At 38.9% G+C, this 19,769-nt stretch overlaps 1 long non-coding RNA gene across 1 annotated transcript in view; it reads right to left on the bottom strand.

Moving 5' to 3' along the window:
• Positions 1–517: 517 nt before the first annotated feature.
• LOC139045812 (uncharacterized) overlaps positions 518–19,769 on the bottom strand; it is a 38,034-nt gene continuing 18,782 nt past the window's right edge. The window contains exons 2-3 of the long non-coding RNA XR_011504924.1: positions 1,224–1,292; positions 518–628 (exon numbers count right to left, since the gene is read on the bottom strand). This is a non-coding gene — a long non-coding RNA (uncharacterized lncRNA). The remainder of the gene's footprint in view (positions 629–1,223; positions 1,293–19,769) is intronic.

The raw sequence follows: 19,769 nt of genomic DNA, 5'->3' as shown, positions 1-19,769 counted from the left end.
ATACTTGCTAACCATTTTAGTGTATGAATGGTGTCCAGGAACTATCCCACTGCTCTAACTCACCCAGCATCAAGGCAAAAGATGAAAGACACAGAAGTACTGATACAAAAGTGTCCTATGGCATCTGGAACTGGAAATAAGTGGAGAAAGAAGTAGAAACAAAAATCTGATGAGTAGATTTCAGATAAATTCATGCATAATCTAATCCAGTAAAATGGCCATGTGGCTTTAAATTAATCCTGCAAAAAAATTCAAAAGATATAATTTTAATAATGTAAATACAAAGAATAAGAAATAGGAAAGCTTACAGTTCTGTTCTTAGTATGAACTTATAGTCAGCCACATTAACAAGTAAAGTAATGATCTAATGGTATGTGCCAAGCTAATATTTACATTATACCAGGCATTGTTCTAAGCACCTGACATATATTAACCAATTCTCAAAGCAGCCTGTCAGGTGGTATTATTATCCCATTTTACAGAAGGGGAAGTGGGTAACTTGGTTTGCCCAAGATCACACAGCTGGCACAGCTGGTACAAGATGGAACTGAATTTGAACACAACTCCTTTCTAGTACTCACCTTACACTTTCCTGTCTCCCCTCTCCTCCTACAGCACTTTTCACTTTCTGGAATAAGACAGAAAAATAATAAAGTGATGAAATCCATAGAAAGTATTCTGACATTGAAAAGGAAGTTTGAGTAATAATGATAAAAAAATCATATCACCCAGACTCCAAGCTGATAAAGACAAACTTTACTGTCTTCCTTCCCCAGTGGGTAAATTTCTTCTAGCCTTCCAAGGGACTTGGCTTTATGGGGAGATTTTAGTTTCAACTCCGTGTTTCACATGGACCCAGTCTCCTACCCTCACTTAGATCTAACACTCAAGCTTCTAGAATATTAAGACCAACCACTCCCGCCCATGCCTAGAGAGACAGAGCATCACATGTGGACCATCAAGGATCCAGCTTTCAGCTCTGTGTTTGTTTCTGGCTCCTAAGCATTTCCCTAAGTTTTTTTTTTTTTGAGCTCCTCTATCCATCTGAAAAAATGCTATGTCTCTCGCATTTCCAAGTGTCCCACCAGGAGGATTTTCAGGGTTTCTGTTCATAAAATGGTGACACGCTCCCCACTTCTGTGCCCTTCCTCTTCCTCCCTGTAGAGATGTGTTACTTCTTCCTTTTCTCTTTTCAGGGCTTCCCTCGAGCCTCGCTCACTCACCCTTTCTCAGACAGCGGCATTTGTCTTCCTCCTTTCCTGGGGAAGGGCAGCATGGCTGACGGGGAATACCTATTTGAGGGGAGAAGAAGGAAAAAATGCTATTTAAAAACGTTAACATTGTATTCTTTAGGCAAAGGCTGACTAGATACTCTCAGATCCTGTTTCCTCTTCCTGAGCACTCAGGAAAATGACATTTCCCAGCTGTCCTTTGCATTAGGCTGAGACCATGTGAGTAGTTTCCAGCCAATGAGATGTGTAAGGAGGAAGAGTACTAGACCGTGAGGCCTGGCCCCAAAACCTCCAGTGACATATTTCATACGCTCTCTCTCCTCTTGCTTAGATGCTGGAGCTACCCAGTGGAAGAAGGTTGGGCCCCTGAGTTACTGACTGAAGGAAACCATCAAAGGAGCAGCCTGACTCTCATGAGATGGGGATGTCAGCACGAATTGATTTTTAGTGTGTTAAGTTACTGACTTTGGGGAGTTGCTGAAATTAATTATCCAGACTCATATATTCCTATTATAGTTATTTGAAACATGTAATTTTAAGCTTAAATGCTCAAGTATATGGTAAATTAAAAAAGTGACCTCACTAGAGTCAAAATACATTCATGATTAAACTGAAAAATGTACTTGTAAGTTTTTGTATCAATTTTTAATTACCTGATTGTTTATTCTAAGTACGACATCAAAACATTGATTATAATATTTCTAGTGGCTGTACATTTATTTACGCAGTAGGAATCCCAAAAATGTACACTGATAAAAATTCTTGGAATCTGAATGAAATGCTAAAAACCTTGAGTCAATACCAGAGAACGCAGAGGAGTGAATCCCCACCCACTCCCAGCTCCCATCTGGATTTTCGCTGGCCAAGCTGTGTGGGGATGTGGAGACCTCTCCTAATTCTTTAGCAAAGAATGAATATAAATGCTGTCAAATGCATACAGATGAGGACTACATCTGAATAATGTTTCTAACTAATGCTTAATTGTCTGTGAATGTTCGTGTATGTGTGTGTTTTCAACAAAAACAAAGTGTTTAAAACTGAATTTAGGGGCCATCCCAGTGGCTTGGGGGTTAATTTTTTTGTGTTCTGCTTCGGCGGCCTGCCGGGTCACTGGTTCGGATCCTGGGCGGACCTACACACTGCTCATCAAGCCATGTTTGTTAGCTCAGGGGTAGTCTTCCTCAGCAAAAGAAGAGGAGGATTGGTGGTGGATGTTAGCTCAGGGCTAATCTTCCTCAAAAATAAAATAAAAAAAATAAAACAATTCATCCTTGATAGCAATTTCATGTCTTATAATATCTAGAATTAATTAGCTCTGGAACAACCTATTTGTGGGGAAGGAAGAGTTTCAATTCAAAATGAAAACTACAGGCCTCATTTTGTTTTTCTCACTTATCACTACAACATGGTAATTTGTTTGAAGCTATGTAACGTTTGACATTATTGACAGTTATATTTTATTCCTTTGCAAAGCTTTTTTAGGCTTTTAATAATGTTAGAGAATTTTCTAATTGGGAGGGAATTCCAAAACTATCATCTTAAGAATGCAGAAACAAAGGCACAGCCAAATTAATTGTCTCTCTCAAAGCCTTAGAGACATCGCTGGCAAATCTGGGAATAGATCCTAGTTCATCCTTCCTCGTTTTTCTCTTGCTCTATGTCTCATTATAGAGATCTTCCTATTCCAAAACAAATATCAAAAATGTTGCATTCTGCTTCTCGAAACTTATATGTACATAATTTTTATGTTTGAGAGCAACTTTATACATTCAAAATGTCTTGTATATTTTCTACTTTTGTGGTTTTCTAAATAAAAATACCATCTAATAATTCCCTTAAATGTATATTTGTTAAAAACTATGAGTAGCCTTTCCTGAAAGAATCCCAGAGTCATAAAATCTTTAGTTTCAACGAAGGAGTTTCCAGTTATTCTTGCTCTTTTTATAGCAAAAGCGCCATAATTTAATATTAGGATGAAACATGAATTTCCAAATACTCATAGCAACAAGAAACAGGCTGGATTTTCAAGCCAACCCATATGGAAATTCTCTTAGATGAGAGTTTTAAGTTAGAATTCTCCGAGATCACTCACACTCAGAAGCCGTTTAATTGTCATCTGAATGTAATTTTTTCTGCAGCTCGACAAACTGCAAATTGCTTGGCTGCAGAATAGATGACTTCAGCTATTTTAATATGAAATCAACATACGTTTAAATCGCTTTCTGATTTTTGTTGATGAGGCCAGCCAAGCAATGAAAATACCTTCAATATTAAAGAAATAAATGTTTTTGGGTTTCAACTTCCTATTTCATGGGCTAAACTAATTTGCAACTTCAAATATTAGTAGTTTAATAAATCAGTTGAAGGATTTTTAGCAGATGGGACTCACCTCATTTGTTTCCTGTCCCTGAGAGACCACTGTCTCGTGTTCCCTGATGTCCAGGATCTCAAAAACCTATTCCATATATTTTGTCTTTATTTTTCTTGTTGTTGCTTTGGGGGAAGGGTCACTATGGTCCCTATACACCTTCAAGGCTGGAAGCAAAGTGAACTGATTTTAACATGGGAGGATTTGTGAAAAGTTTTTGAAAGAGGGAAAGCTTTGGGTTGAGGTAATCATAGATAAGGACATCCCAAGCATTGTGGGAGAGCATGGAAAATAATGAATGAAAATTTAGCTGATTTACTGTTTAACCCAGGCACAGGAAAATTGATTTAGTCTTCTCTAGAAAAGTTGTGGAAATTGGCCATCTTATTTATCAATCCACATAGGGTACTTTTTGCAGCAGAAACAAAGAAAACTCTCAAAAGTCCACTTATTGCTCCATCCTAGGACCCAGGCTGATAGAATGCCCTCCATCTGGGATAGATCTGGTTTGATGGCAGAAGTAAATCAGAAAGTGCTGAAGTGCAAAGCATTTTATAGCTTCTTCTCAGACATGGCACACAGGATGTTCACTCATATTTTATTGACCAAAACTAGTCAAATGCCTATCCTTGTCTGGACATAGGGCCTCGTAAGGAGGGACCCTGTACATAAGGTTCTTGAATATTTTCAACAATACTAAAATCTACCATACTCAATAAACATTAAACTAGTTGCTCTTAATTTCTTTTGAATTCTTCTAAAATTTTCCCAGGAAAATACAAATATGTAACAAATATGACTATTTTTCATACAAAGTGTTAGGCCTTGTGAAACCCCCGTAGTCTACCCAAGGACCCGAGGCCATAGACTGTAGGTTAAGAATCTCTGATTATATAGTTTTGGGCCAGGAGAAATCTTAGGTTACTGTAAATTTTATAGAATTGAAAGGTCACATTTTGAGAAAACCAGAATATACTCTAATTCTGTTGACTATAAACCCTAATCTGTTTGTAAACATACCAAAATATTCCATAGAATAAACATAAATGAATGTACTAAACATTTGTAATACATGAGAATTTAAAAGTCATTTAATGTACCATGCGTTTGTACTTCATTTTCAGAAATATTAGTTAAGCCATCTTAACAGAAACGTTCTTTAGACTGAAGCAAGTTTGCTAAACTTCGTTTGAACTTTTAACTCGGTCGTGAGATTGGGCCTGTGAGAATAACAAAACACCTGGTGGTCAAGCGGTGTTACTTCTGTTTCTTTTAAGAAATTCTGCCAGATCTGTCAGACTGTGAGATTTCACATGCTCCATTAAAAGTCAGAGAAGACCGTAATAATACTGAAATAAGAAATAAAAGACATATTGTTTCATTTCTGTTTTGAAGAATGGAAAAGAAAATAAATCAAGAACAAGAAATACAAAAAAAGGACAAAAAGTAAATTATTTCTGTGCAGGACATAATTTTATCCATCTTAATTTGTATGTGAAATCTGTATTTTTGTAGTTTACACTGATACTCATTATAAAGTATATGAAAATAGGTGAGAAAATATCTTGGTTTAAGAAAAGAATATTATTTTCTTGTTAGTAATACTTAGATTCAGATAGTTTGAAAATTATAATTTTGTATTTAAAAGCAATAAATATATACCACGTAATTTTTCTTAGAGTGTTTTTAGAACAAGGCAGGAAGCAAATAAGACACAATAAGGTGACTGAACGAACACCGTAATAATCACGAGGCCCAACATTCAAAATAGAAAACTTCTAGGAGCGTTTATTTACAAAGGAACTATTTTCAAAAGCATAGGCAGAATGGACGGGAACTCCAGAATCCCCCAAAAGTGTTAGCGACAACAGAGCTTTCCCAAATGGAAGCTCAAAGGACAAGTGAGAGCAGTTAATGGAACCCAGAATCAGAGAGTCTTGTAGAGAAATCTGTCCGGAGAAAAGAAAGGACCTTTGATGGAAAGACACCATGATCCCAAGATGACCCCCTAGGGAGGGAGGGACCTTGACCTCACTCTCCTGCCTCCCTCTGATCTGCCAGGGCTTCCCATTGGTAAAACCTAGCTTGAAGAAGCCAGAAATCAAGGAAAGCATTTAATGCTGGGAGTGGATCTCAAGGGGCAAATGGGAGGAATCTGGCCCAAATATATAAGTACAGAATTGGATGATTTTGAGAAAATTAAATAATATGATGATATGAGTGGATTATACGCCAGATATCTTTTAATTGCAAATAGCGTTCAATCTTGTTTCATCATTATTTTCCTTTACTCCTCCCGTAGGGGAGAGGGTGGGGTGAAGAGGGGAACAAGTGTCCTCAGAGACTTTCAGTCTCAATGGTCTATAAACTCCTTGCAGCAGGATGCCACATCCTATAAATCTTTCTATCCTAAGCATCTAGCATGTATTTAGCACACAATAAATATTTATTGACTAAATTGAACAAATATGTGAACGAATCATTTAAATGAGAAGGGATTGATGTAAAGAAACCCCAGCGGTATAAATGAAAATCTATATAACACAGACCGTTAATCCTAAATGTTAACTCCTCGGGTGGTTTCTCATAAATCTGTGTGAAACTGAGATGCTTTAATTCTGTAACACTCTGGCCTAGGTTTCAGAATGACTCCTTTAGGGAACGTCATACAATTCTCTACATATCTAAACATACAACAGGCCCTGGGTTTTCAATCTATTTCATGGTAAGACGGTTCTCAAAATATAACATTACTAATTCCTGCAGTTTTCTTTGGGTGTTATATTGTAACATATTAATCCCTAAATGAAAACAGGATGATCTGTTGGAATGAATCAGTACGTACTCAGGCCACCTCAGAGAAATAAATCTCAACACTTTCAGGAAAGCCAAGGGAGCCTTATTCTTTTGGCCTCAACTTGGCTCACCCAGAGAGCCATCATCTTTAAATAGCATGAGTCAAAACCAAAGTCCCTTAGAGACTTAGAACATGTAGTTAAACCCATTTCCAAGTGGGTTTTCACTTGACTGAAAACACCGCTCCCCGTGTAATTCACATGCCGAAAGCCTATATCCTCATTCTAATTATGAAGTCATTTTTCTCTGTCCTTTCCTTTCCTCCTGTCTTTTCTTCTTCTATAGCAGGAGACGTCTATAAAACATTCCCAGGTGACATGAACAATTAAATGGGAAAAGAAGAAGGGCCACAAGTCTATGTATAATTTGCCAACTTCTTTATGGATTTTATGATAGAAGCTGAGGGGTATTTTTGTTCAAAGTTTGTGCATTCTACCTTGAACACAGGTAGGACAAAAAATGTCACATATATAATAGATGGTGGAGGAAGAAATTGAAGAAAGAAGAGGAGGACAAAGGGAGGGAAGAAGCGAGGGAAGGAGAGATGGAGGGAGGGAAGGGGGAGGGAGAGAGAGAGAAATTTTCTTCTACTTGTCCATTCATAATTCTTGAATCAAATTCTTCACATCAAAGTAACAAAGAAAAAATGGAGAAAATGTGTAAGAGAAACAAGAAGTGTCACCTTAAATCCTCCAGAGCCTTAAACAGATCATGGTCACAGCTTGATGACCTCCACAGGAGAAAGGAAAAGGGGCCTTTATAATACAATAATATCTTATTGACTTGGGTGAACTCTAAGACAAAGACAAAGAGACTTAGGGAAAAGATGTAAAGTCCATATAAAAGAAAGATCATTGGAATCAGAATATGTAGGTTTCAGTTATGGCTATGACTCCAAATATGTCTTTTGACAAACAAAACTAGGATTCTGATCAGTTACGCAATTAATTATCCACAGATGAGCTAAAAATAATTCCTGGAGAGAAGCTTCTCTTGGAACTGAGAGAATTTCTCCTGTGGTTTCTCAGTAAGAAGACATCATGTGATGCAGAAAAAAAACAAAACTAAACAATAAATAAATGAGATTGATATACGTAATCTATAAGGATCCTTCCAACTCCTCCAGAGTGTTCCAAGCACTCAGAGGTCTAGTTGAGTTACTTCTTTAAATTAAAACATTCATCTTCAGAAGGCTGCTTTCAAAAATCAACCAGCATCCAGCTAACAGTCCTATAAAGCAATTCAGTTCAGTTCATTATTAAAGGGTACGTTTGACACCTAGTTTATCTTAGTAGTAACAATATAAAATTATATTGTTCAAAGCTATTCAGTCTGGATGGTTGAAGTTTTAATGGGAAGTTAATGGTATAATTTATTTAACTCTTTTTTTAAATGTTACACATCTCCTAGGATTTGTCAGATGCTGAGATGGGTAAAGGAGAGTGGAAAAATGGGGGAAGCACAAGATGAGAACGTCAAAGCAGGAAAAGACAGATAACACAGGCCCTGCTGAGCCCTGGTAAGAAACTGTACTTAGTCTCAGAGTAATATGAAGCAATTAAAAAGTTTTAAGCAGAGGAATATATGGTTTGAACCATTATTTCTATATTGTTTTAAGAGCCTACTGACTCATGTGCTAGACTACAAGGGCAGGAATCTTGTCTTTTTTTTTTAAATCCCCAGTCATCCAACATAGTGCCTGATACATGATACTTGCTGAACTAACTAAAATGCCTTTATGGTTGATTAATAGTGCCTAGGGGGCATGTGGTAGGCACCACCCCTCAATGATCCTTGCCTCCTAGTATTCACACCCTTGTGTAAACTTCTCCCTTTAAGTGTAGACAGAACCTGTAACTTGCTTCTAACCAACAAAATATGCCAAATGTGATGGAATATCATTTCCGTGATTAAGTTAGATAACATTATGACTTGCATCTTGCTAGTAGACTCTCTACGTTGCCTTCTTGGCTTGTACACTTTGATGAAGCAAGATGCCATGTTGGAGAGATCCACACGGCAAGTTATAGCCAAGTCAGCAAGGACCTGAAAATTTCAACCCAAGAGCTTCTTAGAAAATGAATTCTGTCAGTTTTTCCAGTTGGAAATAAATCCTCCTTCAGTCAAGCCTTCAGATGAGAGCCCAGCCTTGGCCAACATCTTGACGGCAGCATCATAAGAGACTTTGAAGCAGAGGACTCAGAGAAGCCATGCCCAGACTCTTGACCCACAGAAACTGTACAATAACAAATGTATATTGTTTTAAGCCACTACATTTATAGCAATTTATTACATAGCAAAAGATAAATAGTACTTCTGGGAGAGGAGGCTCAATTCACACTAATTCATTCTGCTTTGAGAATGAATTTTACATATAGGTGTAGGTGTTTGGGCTAAGAGACCAGGCACCCTGGCCCCATTATTAATTAACCCATAGGCAGTTTATTGACATGAACTGGCCGCTTAGAATCTGTCTCCCAAGCATTTAACTCTTGGAAAAGAGAGATAATGGGGTACAAGTAATTCACAATGCTAGTGTCACACTAGAAAAAAGGTTGAAGAACTTCTAATGCTGAGAGTACAATTCAATAAACTGTATTTCTGCCAATGGCAATGGTAACGTTGGTAGATTTCAAAGACTCTCCTACAGATTTAGACAAAAAACTAGAACTTAGCTATACAACCTTTTAAATCATAACTCAGGTTATGGTTATAGTCCCATAACCATAGCCCTTCATTTTATATTAAGGGAAAAGTTGAGTTGAATTTGTGGACAGTGATTTTTTTTTATCAATAATTTCCATTGTGGACAATGAAAGTTGGGGATTAGGATGTACACCCCTAATCACAGGACCATGGTTGAGGAAAGCAAACAGTGATAAGAGTTTAAGCTGGAAGTGGAAGATAAGTGAAATTACCTATAATTTTGAGGGGATAATATGAAAAATGCAGCAGTGCCTTCTTTTATTCAGGAGATGGAAAATAAGGGCAGGATAAGATGTGATAAAAATCCACTTCTCTATTTGTAAAATAAATAGATTAGACAGGATGTATTCCTGACCTTCCCCGAAGTCATAACTTTTTATGGCCCTACAAAGAACTCACTATAAAGAAAAAAAATAAAACTGAAAAAACAGAAGTGAGAAAACTCCCGAAACTATGCTGCTGCCCGTCCACCCTCCTCCAGAAGGGGGCAGCACGAAGGAAGAGGATGGAAGACAACTCAGTAGGTATTTTAATTCTTGGAACCTAGTTATATCGAATATCATAAATAAACCAAGTTAAAGAAAGAGATGCTTGGATTCAAGAATAACTCAGGAGCCAGCCTGGTGGCGTGGTGGTTGAGATTGTGTGCTCCACTTCCACAGCCTGGAGTTGGCAGGTTCAGATCCTAGGTGTGGACCCACACACTACTCATTAAGCCATGCTGAGGCAGCATCCCACATACAAAATAGAGGATGATTGGCACAGATGTTAGCTCAGCACCAGTCTTCCTCAAGCAAAAAGAGGAAGATTGGCAACAGATGTACAGATATTAGCTCAGGGCCAATCTTCCTCACCAGAAAAAAAAAGAATAACTCAAATAAACATTTATAAATCCACTTTTTGGCATAATACAAAGAAAAAAGCTTGAATTACTATTTACTATGATTGATGATTAATCCTGCATCATTCATCAACACAGTGACTAGTATACAAAAATCACCAACAATCTAATGGAGACAAATTAATATCAGTTTCCCTTCTAAAAGAAGCAGTATTCTTGGTTCACAGTTAGGCATAAGATAATACTCAAAACATCAATGCTCTTTCAAGACAGCAGGAGGCAGCAGTCCCTTTGTGTCTAGAGACTGTAATCTGATTAGCATGGCATTCCTTGCTGGGTGGTGAGAGCATGGAAATTTGAATAGCCACTTTCCTTGTTTTAAATGTGCACGCATTATCACAAGAGATGGAGAAACTGACTTGTAAAGTTGAAATAAGATGCAAGATTGTTTTTCTGTGTGGTCTTTCTTCTTGAAGTCTAATTCAAACTATTTACAAAATCCACCAAAAAAAGCAAAGAACAATGGTGGAACTCTGAATTATTTCAACCCCTTCTTTTTTCACCCCTCAGGCTGTACACAGACATAACCACCCAGACCTAAATTGTGCCCTTATTTGTGGAGAGGATGCCTTACAGCAAGTCTCTTGTGTGGATTTATGGTAAAATTTGGCCCAATATCCTGTCTTAGGCGGGTCCAGTTTTGTTTGTCACATTCTTCCGGTGCAATAGCCATTACCTTAACTGTTATTTGTTAGTGTGTCTGTTAGCATATTCTGAAAAAGAACAAAATTATGCAAAGCTGTTTGAAAATAGGAGATATTAAGAATTTATTCAGTTTGGGGACTTTTTGTTATAGTGTATGGGGTTGTATGTATTTTAATCATCAATATCTATTTTTATGCAAATACATTTTACCTGTAGGTAAAAGTTTTAGGATATCCACTTATTTAAGGGATCTATTGTTAAAATAACTCAAGAAGAGAAAAATAATTCAAGAACAAAATAAGTCAAGGCTAATATAATTCAAGTGTAGAAATTGTGAGGCAGAATTCTGAACTTTATGACAGCTACTTACGAAAAAAATAAAATTTTTATCAATGAAATAATTGTGCTTTGGAAGTGTGAACTGGCTATATGAATACAACGAAAGCAGTTTGCCTTCTATAAAAAGTCCAGAGAGTCTGCACTAAAGGAAAATGTCTAAGTCATTTGTATGACAGGGAAAATTACAGCGCAGTAAATACAAAGATATTAGACTAGAGTTCAAGAGACAAAGAATTAGACTAGGACTGCAAATAGCGTCAACTCAAGTATCAATTCCAAACGACAGGACCTACCTAGAACACTTCGTTGAGAGTGAGCTATGGATACAGCTGGGTTCAGCAGGAAAAATACTAATAGAATTTTGACCTTAGACAGGCGTGAAGAGGAACGTGTCTGGAGGAGGAAGGGAGTGGAGAATGTGGGCATCCTTTCCGAGGCAATGTTGCCCACAGCTTCAGCTCTGTGATTTTTTCCCCAAGTCCTCTTTATGCTTCATTATCTGTAAAACAACAGGGCTGGACTATATCATGTCTAAGACTGTTTTCAGTTTTATCATTTTAAATCTGTGCAAATTATGCTCACGAATTTTAGGAATAAACATTTAAGATTATTGATAACATGGAAACATTGTAGATATGTAACTCAACTTGATACTTTCTGTAGAAAAACTGAGTGAAGAGACACAATTCAGGATTACCATTAAATCTGACTCAAAGCCTGTTAGGAGGTGTGCTTACTGGGTCATATCACCAATATGATCCACATAGGATTTACTAAAACAAAGTGTCAAAGTGTTTCGAGAAGAAATCATCATTTATTGTGTTCACACTAATAGTCAGAATAATTCCATAGAGAAGTCACGTGACATTAACAACATAAAATATTGAGCACAGTTTAGAGATCTGCCTGAGTACCTGCTCTCTCAGCTACTTTTTTATACTAATTTTTTTTTTTGAGGAAGATTAGCCCTGAGCTAACTACTGCCAATCCTCCTCTTTTTGCTGAGGAAGACTGGCCCTGAGCTAACATCTTCCTCTACTTTATACATGGGACGCCTACCACAGCATGGCATGCCAAGAGGTGCCATGTCTGCACCCAGGATCCGAACCAGTGAACCCTGGGCCGCCGAGAAGCGGAATGTCCACACTTAACCGCTGTACCACCAGGCCGGCCCCCTCTCTGAACTATTAAGGTTTACATACTACATGTAACAATTTGGAAGGCACTATTAGCAACAGATGATTTTTAAAGTCTAAATCCATCAATATTTTATGTCCAACCTTAAAAAGGAGAAAAAAGATTATTAAGATAAGGAAAGTTAGTAAGGTAAGATTAAGATTAGAAAAGCTGCAGTGATTATGGCAAGACATTTTAATATGGAGTGTTTTACATCAAACCTGAATCCTTGGTATCTGTTGATCTGTGCTAACCCAAACCTGAAATCATGACTCCAACTTAAGTCCCAACCTATTGAAACTTTACTAGTCAAACTGGGGTCGGGGGAGGGGCTCTGTTATTTTGATCGCCTTCTTTTTGGTTCTTTATAGCTGAAAAGAGTACAGTATGTGGAAATAACCCCATTTTTCCACCTAAAAACTGTTTTATTCAAAACTGGTTTTAATATTCCAAGAGAAAACCAAAAATGTTGAGAGAGAAAATCTGTGCTGAATTCACAAACTAATTGGTAAAACAGCTGGGATTCAGCTTCAGCAAACCATTGCTTTGATTTGAGCATGGACAGGAATCAGGATTAGTTAGTTGGAGGGAATAATTTAGACACACTGTTGCCAAGGTAACCTAATTTGGAGGAAGATCTTCACAAGTTCTAACACAGACAAAGGAACTAATTTTCCCTTTTCTTCATTCTTTGTTATGAGAAGACAAGTGAGAACATGCAATTGAAAGATGAATTTCAAACCAGGCCAAACAGAGCAGAGAAAGACTTGTGCAGCAGACAAATAAGTGTCCGCATAGCGAGCATTGGTAAATAACGGCAAGAGATCCAATGGGGAGAATTATGAAAGCTCTTAATTATTTTCCACTTAAGTCTTGAGTAAGTTATTTCTCACATAAAGTCCTTGAGCTCACTAAGAGCCAGACAAGGCATATTCTCTGGAGTTATTCTGACTCTAAGATGTAGAATTTTACCACTCAAGTGAGATTAAAAGGTAACCAATAATATTTATAGATTTGTGAGCAGGGAAGAAAATTGTATGTGAGTATTTATGTCTTATTAAATCATTCTTTGTACACAGTTTTCATAAAGTCCCTTTGGAAGACTGCTGGTTTTTATCAAAGCCTATTCCTCCTTTCTTTCATAGCAAGAAAGTTGTAGCGGGGCACATTATCTGGCTGGAAAGCCACTTGCCTACCACCGTTAGAGCCTGGTCTGGCCACGGGCATCAGTTCTCTCCACTGCAAAATGAGCAGAAGTGATGGGAGACACTTCCTGGTCTCGGGCTTGCTTTAGCTCTGGACATTCATGATCTTTTCTCCCCTCCTGTGAGCCGAAACACACACCTGTGACCCAGTTGTACAATGCACATGAGGACAAGGCCCTGGGAGAAGATGGAGTAATGAGGGAGGTAGAGATCGGGGTCCCTGAATGACTGCATGGAGCAGAGGTACCCCAACCACCTGGGTTGTTTCTCTACGCATTCTTATGTGAGAGGGGAATAAATTTTTCTTTAAGCCACAGTATTCAGGAGGCCCATTATTGTAGCAGCTGAAGTGTCACAGTGAAAGATTTTCTGCAGGTATTTTTACACGTATTATGCAATATTGTTTATATACATAATGCATATCTATAGATATACGTGATAGAACAGTGACTATCATAAATGTATATATATGATAAAACAGTGACTACCCCTGTATCCCTCACTCTTATAATAAATAAAACATTGCCAATATGGTTATGGTTCCTGTGTACTCTTTACCAATCAAAATTCTTCCTTTCCCCAACCTCCCAAGTAACCATCAGGTAATCCTGAATTTGATGTTTCTTATTGCTAGACATGTTTTTAGAGTTTTATTAAATATGTATGTTTCCTTAAACAATGTAAAGCTTTATTTGCATGTTGTGTAATACTATATACATGGCATCTTTATCAGCTGGGAATTTTGGTTGCAGATGCAAAAGAAACTACTTTGGTTAGTTTAAGCAGACAAGGAATGTATTATAGAATATTAAGTGGTGCACAGAATCTCCAGAATTCTCAAAAAGGCAGAGTCTGAAACTATACAGTCCAACCACATCACAAAAGCTTCTTTAATGAAAATATCCATGCTTCTCATCAACAACTGTGATGCTGTGGGATGCAGAGAAAATATTTTTGTGTTTCTGCACCAGTTGGGCTTTCTGAATAAATTTTGCTGAAAACTCGGGATCCTGGAATAAGATGGTGGGAGAATTCCAGAGAGATTACCTAACTCTGAAGGTATGTGTTTACATTTCAGGAGAAAATGAGACCCAGAACCTTGGAGACATCTGCAGGTCATAAAAAGCCAGAGAGATACACAAGGCTTAGGGGGGGCCCTGGAGAGATGTATGTCCATTCCAAAAGGTTAGAGTGAGAACCTGGGGTCCTTTCCATCCCATCTCCACAGGGCAAAGGTTTTTATCCTGCCCTTCAGGAGAGCAAAGCGGAGGCAGCTGTCCTGTGTGGACGAAGAGAATCCATTTTTCTCCGTTCCTCACCAATGGAGCTTCCAGCTACATATGTAGGAGATTTTTCCATCTGGCTTTCATCACATTACCTCAGGGCTAAGAACTCAGGTGAGGCGGAATCAAGCACTTATTAATTATAAGGTAATAAACACGAAATCTGTCTCTGATCCAGAACACTTCCTGTACACATTCAGAATGAAATTAATAAAGATGAATATTAAAATCCCAACAAGTACCTGGGACTGGATGCTAGAAATTCCAACACTACTTCCCCCAAAACACTGTCCACCACCACTGCACTGACCAGATGCCTTGTCAGGTTATTGGGACACAGGCCCTGAGGGAGAGATGTCTGTGGAGGAAGTTGATCAAGAACACTCTCAGGAACAACAGTATTAGAGAGCGAGGAGGTAACATCAGGTAGAGGGAGAGGTTGAACTGTAATAAAATTGTACTAGAGGCCTCAGTCAATCCCTCAGGAGCTCTGGACATTTAACTTGTCCCAAGTTTTGACAAACGGTTTAGACCCCTAGAATTGACCATCATTGCATACAAGCTGTCTAGGGAGAGGGGCCAGACGCAGCTTCCTCCGGCTGCCCTCCAAGGGCAATGCTTAGAGATGGATGCAGCTGAGAGCTATCAGCAGCAAGATCCTGGCAATTTCGAGATGTGTTCTAGTCTTAAAGGAGAGCTCAGAGCGCAGCACTATGCCACCTGCCATTGATCACTTCCTCCAAATGTAGCCACCTCACATTGCTCACTTCTGAATCCAAGGCCTACATGGCCTACTGAGAGACACAAATGTGCATTTCCAAAAATTCATTCATGGAGAATATACAAAGAGATTCACAGCAGTATGTGGCATCCGCCAATAAAACTTATTTACTGTATCAAGTTGCGAAGCTACTGATATCATGAATAACTTACTGGTCTTCAAATGAAGGATTTGAGCAGAGAGAAAAATTACATCAAAATCAATATAATTTTTTACATGAATTAACTTGAAAAATGTAACTGGTTAACTTTACTCTTTCAAGGAGAAACCAAATGACATAGCTTATCGTCATCTATCTTCTTCCTGGCTTTCACCACGTGCTATGATAAGTACCATTTGCCAGTTTCTTATTTGAGTATGAGGTGTTTATAAGTTTCTATAAATTAAGATTATTTTTAAATATTTTTTATTTTTTCCTTTTTCTCCCCAAAGCCCCCCAGTACATAGTTGTATATTCTTCGTTGTGGGTCCTTCTAGTTGTGGCATGTGGGATGCTGCCTCAGCGTGGTCTGACGAGCAGTGCCATGTCCACGCCCAGGATTCGAACCAAGGAAACACTGGGCCGCTTGCAGCGGAGCGCACGAACTTAACCACTCGGCCACGGGGCCAGCCCCTAAATTAAGATTATTTTAAGCTCCATATCAAAGGAGTTGTAGATCCGCTTAAAGTATGAGTTCTCCTTTCAGAAAAGGAAGGAAGGCTGACAAGGGCGGGAGAAGGGATACCATTAAACTTCACAAGGCTTGTTTCCATTACTGTTTGGCATATCCCCTAATTCTTCACAAATGTCAATGATGACTTGAAAAGGACTTTTTTTGAAATTTGAAAAAGCTGGTATTTCTTTCTAACATCCCTGAGAAACTAGCTCGTGTGGTGGAATGATGGAAACCAGGAGTTCTGGGAGCGCCCACCAGTAGAGTGTGAGCACTAAACATGAACAAGCTGATGGCAGGAAACAAATCCAATGGCAGGGAGCTTTCAGAAGTGTGGAGATCAGGAAAGGCATAGCTAAATCCAAGTGTGTATTCCATTCAGGAGACACAAAGTGCTTTCCTGTCCACGATAGAAGGTGTCCATTATACGCAGCCTGACATGAGCTGGCTGCCAGTCCTCCATGGCGCGCAGCTGCATTTTGGCAGGGCAGGGGAGACGTGGGGACAGTGCAGGGGGGTTATGTCATGGTTGGGTGCTGCGACCATAAATCTAGGCACTTAGCAGTGGCAGTAGCCTGGTCAGCTTTTATGAAGGAACATACGTGTTGAGCTATGAAACATATTAGCAAATATCAATAGTCATTTCAGGCTGGTGGTGAAAGCAGACACAGACATGATGTAGGGATGTAAAATGAAGTTTACTTATCTAAGGAAGGTCTACTTACCTCACTATAGAGAGAAGTCAGTGCACACAGAATATTGCAAATCAGAATGCCACAATCAGGATATTGCAAAAATCAATCACATTATCCTTTAACAGATTTTGTATGAATTTCCATGTGTTCCTAAAAAAGGCAATAATTGCAGGTGAGAAATCTGATTGAAAGTTATGTCAAACTTTCTGGAAGCTCAAGTGCCCTGCTTCTAGCCCAGTGTCATATATTTAAATCTGGAAAAGTTCACCATGCAGGCTAATCCGGATATGTGCCAGGAACTCTACCGTGTGAGCCAAGTAGATGTCATCAATCCAGGTACTGTACAACATAAAATATGATAATAGAATAGAGTATAATTCGATTAGAGGGTTCCTTATCAGGGGTTCGTTTATCACCTGGTTTAAGTGCTCTCCTGAAATGAGAGCTAAGAAACTGGAGCAATGGTTATCTCTGGAAGTCATGCTAACAGATCCTATTCCTCTTGACCCTGAAGGCACTGCTGTATCTGGACCAATTATTGAAATAAGGGGGAGGGAGATGTATTTTCCAGATCAAAGTGTCATATCAAGTACCAGAGGCTGTGTTGATTTGCTCTAGGAAAAGGACTACATCTTCCATGGAGTCATCACTTTATTAAGCTTGCATTCATAACCCTCATTCTCCAAGGCCCAAGTACAACAGGTGAGGTAAACAAGCCTGTAATAAGGACAGCTGCACCTGTATCTTTCAAGGTTTCGATAGTGCATCTCATCTCTATGATTTCCCAGGGATATAGCATTTCTTCAGCTTATAATTTGGTAGGCTCTAGACTCTTCTTCCATGCTAGTCTTCATACCATTTTGGAAATTAGCTGAGTATGTCTAATCTAATAATATACTTAGGAAATAGGATGAACAGTGGGAAGGCTGTGTTTTCACATCTAATAGGCCCATTGTGACATAGTCTTGAGCCAAAATTCCATGTATCACCTGACTTCAACTCCCCTTAAGCTCACCGTGACTGGTGAACCACATAAATGTTCTGGGTATCAGTATCAGTTTTCTCTTGCTGATGTAACAAATTACTACATATTTAGAGGCTTAAAACAATGCACATTTATTATCTCAGTTCAGTAAGTTAGAATTCCAACCAGGGGTCTCACCAGGCTAAAATCGAGCTGTTGCTTCCAGGCTCAATCTGGTCGTTGGTAGAATTTAGTTCCACACATTTATTGGACTGAGGTCCCCATTTGCTTGCTGGCTTTCATCCGGGGGTCACTCTCAGCTTCCAGAGGCCACCTGCATTCTCTGGCTCTTGATTCCCTTCATCTTCAAAGCCAGCAATGGTTGATGAACCCACCATGAATCTCTCTGATTTTCCCTTCTGATGCATTTCTCTTCCGTCTTCCTCTTGTGATGGCATTGCAGTGTACTTTCTCAAGGATATCTAATCTTTTTCACGCAAGAAGCTCTGGGTTTGTGAACCAACTATGGGTTGGGGAATTGATAAGATGCAAAGCCTACAGTATGTGACCAAAAAGGAGTTAGACTATTGGAAAGTGACATAATAGAAACTTGGCTAAAACAAATCTCTAATCCTAAAGAAGTTTCCAAACATCAATTCCCTGCAATAAAGTAATATCTAAAATAATGTTTATAACTTGTAGTAATTTAATTGCACACTTTGTCTTTTTTTTTTTCCTAAGGAAGATTAGCCCTGAGCTAACATCTGCTGCCAATCCTCCTCTTTTTGCTGAGGAACACTGGCCCTGAGCTAACATCCGTGCCCATCTTCCTCCACTTTATATGTGGGACGCCTGCCAGCATGGCTTGCCAAGTGGTGCCATGTCTGCTACCCAGGATCCAAACTGGCGAACCCCGGGCCACCAAAGTGGAACGTTTGCACTTAACCGCTGTACCACAGGGCCAGCCCCTGCACACTTTGTCTTAAATGGGGGTTGTATGGTATCAAATAGAGAATGATAAGACTATATATAAGCTATTTTATATTTTGATGCATATATGTGTGATACTTTATGATGTGTGTGTGTGAGAGAGAGAATATGTGAATAGCAAGCTATAGGTATTACAGTGGACAAAGAAAATGTGTTTAGTGTTATATCCAAACTAAATAAAATAATGACCTATATTTAAAATATGCAGATTTATTGTTGTACTTCATGTAAAAATATAGCATGGTTCACATAAAAGAATAATTAGTGGGGCCGGCTCCGTGGCCAAGTGGTTAAGTTCACACGCTCCGCTGCGGCGGCCCAGGGTTCGGATCCTGGGCGCGAACATGGCACTGCTGGTCAGGCCACGTTGAGACGGCGTCCCACATCCCACAACTAGAAGGACCTGCAACTGAGATATACAACTGTGTACAGGGGGTGTTGGGGAGATAAAGCAGAAAAAAAAAAAAAGATTGGCATCCGTTGTTAGCCCAGGTGCCAATCTTTAAAAAAAAAAAAGAAGAAGAATTAGTATTATTTGTATATTGATAAACTGAATATTTTAGTAGTTAACTTGATGTTTATTAGATAGAACATAGATTCAGTAGTATATGAACTAAGCTGGAAATGTATTCCTCTGCCTAGCCATGAGTGATCCAGGGCCGGTATGAAGAATCTGCTCCACCAAGTCATCTTGTTGGTCTGCTCTCCCTGGCATATTGCCCTTATCCACAAGGTCTAAGAGAACTTGCTACAATGTCCACTTTCCAAGAAGCAGGAGAGAGGAAGGGGACAAGAGAGGACATGTTCTCTCCCTCTGTGAGCACAACCTATAAATAGCCACATCACTGCTGACCACATCGCATGGGGCAGAACTTAGTCACATGACCACATCAAGATGCAAGAATGGCCGTGGAATACAGTCAACAATAAGATAGACTGCATTTATTAAGCACCAACTTAGTTACTGTACTAAGC

This window comes from Equus asinus, chromosome 8 (genome assembly GCF_041296235.1).
Source record: "Equus asinus isolate D_3611 breed Donkey chromosome 8, EquAss-T2T_v2, whole genome shotgun sequence".
Taxonomy (NCBI): Eukaryota; Metazoa; Chordata; class Mammalia; order Perissodactyla; family Equidae; genus Equus; species Equus asinus.
The sequence above is the reverse complement of the archived record's forward strand: the minus strand, read 5'-3'. Positions and strand labels throughout refer to the sequence as shown.